Here is a 2,500-nt window from a genome sequence, read left to right on the forward strand (position 1 = left end):
TGGTGCGGGCGGTTGCCTCGACCACCATCGGCACACGCTGGGCCCTGGTGCGGGCGCTTGCCTCGACCACCATCGGCACACGCTGGGCCCTGGTGCGGGCGCTTGCCTCGACCACCATCGGCACACGCTGGGCCCTGGTGCGGCAGGTTGCCTCGACCACCATCGGCACACGCTGGGCCCTGGTGCGGGCGCTTGCCTCGAGCACCATCGGCACACGCTCGGCCCTGGTGCGGTCGGTTGCCTCGAGCACCATCGGCACACGCTGGGCCCTGGTGCGGCAGGTTGCCTCGACCATCATCGGCAGCCTCGAGCACCATCGGCACACACTGGGCCCTGGTGCGGCAGGTTGCCTCGAGCACCATCGGCACACGCTCGGCCCTGGTGCGGGAGCTTGCCTCGAGCGCCATCGGCACACGCTGGGCCCTGGTGCGGCAGGTTGCCTCGACCACCATCGGCACACGCTGGGCCCTGGTGCGAGCGGTTGCCTCGACCACCATCGGCACACGCTGGGCCCTGGTGCGGGCGCTTGCCTCGAGCACCATCCGCACACGCTGGGCCCTGGTGCGGCAGGTTGCCTCGAGCACCATCGGCACACGCTGGGCCCTGGTGCGGCAGGTTGCCTCGAGCACCATCGGCACACGCTGGGCCCTGGTGCGGGAGCTTGCCTCGAGCGCCATCGGCACACGCTGGGCCCTGGTGCGGCAGGTTGCCTCGAGCACCATCGGCACACGCTGGGCCCTGGTGCGGTCGGTTGCCTCGAGCACCATCGGCACACGCTGGGCGCTGGTGCGGGCGCTTGCCTCGACCAGCATCGGCAGACGCTGGGCCCTGGTGCGGCAGGTTGCCTCGATCACCATCGGCACACGCTGGGCCCTGGTGCGACAGGTTGCCTCGAGCACCATCGGCACACTATCGGCCCTGGTGCGGGCGGTTGCCTCGACCACCGTCGGCACACGCTGGGCCCTGGTGCGGGCGCTTGCCTCGAGCACCATCGGCACACGCTGGGCCCTGGTGCGGGCGGTTGCCTCGAGCACCATCGGCACACGCTGGGCCCTGGTGGGTTTAGGCACATCTTCAAATTTCTGCCGTGCCAATGCCATTTTTATGGCTTGTAAATTCATACAATGGTCCCCTAAGCCTTCACGTGAAGTTTCGTTGGAAGATGACTCGTTTTCTATTTTTCATGATTTTCGAAACTTTTTGCGGTTCGGGATTTTTTAAAATTTTTTTATAAGGATTTTTGGCCCCAAATTTTGTAGGCATGATCCTTCTATTTTTGTTGGCATGCACAAAAAAATTCAGCTAAAAACTCGAAGTAGAGAAGATTTTGTGACCGTTTGAAAAAAGTGTCCCCATTTCAGACACTTTAACGGCTACTGGTAGCAAACCTGTAAAATCTCAAATGCTCTTTAAGGGGGTGTGAATTCTCAGAGGTTTGATGAGGGATAGGGGGCCAACACAAGGCCAAGTACCAGCACCCATCGCACATCATGTGCGCACACCCCCCCGGCCCCCCTCCCAATCGCCGGAACCCCAATGCCGCCGGTCAGGTTCTCCGGCGGTACTCCGGCGATGCTCCGGCGATGCTCCGGCGACGCTGTCCCGAGTGAAAAAAATGCGGCACCAGCACATGCTGGAGCCAAGCATGGGCACCGTGGCTCAAAATCGAACTTCGGCCAAGGCCTCGACCATCAATGGCACATGATGGCGCATGGTGATGGCACATGCATCGACCATCATCGGCATAGGCTGCCCTTCGGTACGGGCACTTGCCTCGACCGCCATCGGCACAAGCTGGGCCCTGGTGTGGGTTGTTGCCTCGATCACAATCGGCACATGCTGAGCCTTGGTGCGGGCGGTTGCCTCGAGCACCATCGGCAGACCCTGGACCCTGGTGCGGCCGGTTGCCCCGATAACCATCGGCACACGCTGGGCCCTGGGGCGGGCGCTTGCCCCCAGCACCATCGGCACACGCTGGGCCCTGGTGCGGGCGGTTCCCTCGACCACCATCGGCACACGTTGGGCCCTGGTCCGGGCGGTTACCCCCAGCACCATCGGCACACGCTGGGCCCTGGTGCGGGCGCTTGCCCCCAGCACCATCGGCACACGCTGGGCCCTGGTGCGGGCGGTTACCCCCAGCACCATCGGCACACGCTGGGCCCTGGTGCGGGCGCTTGCCCCCAGCACCATCGGCACACGCTGGGCCCTGGTGCGGGCGGTTGCCTCGAACACCATCGGCACACGCCGGCCCTTGGTGCGGCCGGTTGCCTCGACCACCATCGGCACACGCTCGGCCTTGGTGAGGGCGCTTGCCTCGACCACCATCGGCACACGCTGGGCCCTGGTGCGGGCGCTTGCCTCGACCACCATCGACACACGCTCGGCCTTGGTGTGGGCGCTTGCCTCGACCACCATCGGCACACGCTGGGCCTTGGTGCGGGCGGTTGCCTCGACCACCATCGGCACACGCTCGGCCTTGGTGAGGGCGCTTGCCTCGACC

The sequence above is a fragment of the Durio zibethinus genome, unplaced genomic scaffold (assembly GCF_047325235.1).
Source record: "Durio zibethinus cultivar Kanyao isolate XHJ-2024 unplaced genomic scaffold, ASM4732523v1 HiC_scaffold_393, whole genome shotgun sequence".
Lineage (NCBI taxonomy): Eukaryota > Viridiplantae > Streptophyta > Magnoliopsida > Malvales > Malvaceae > Durio > Durio zibethinus.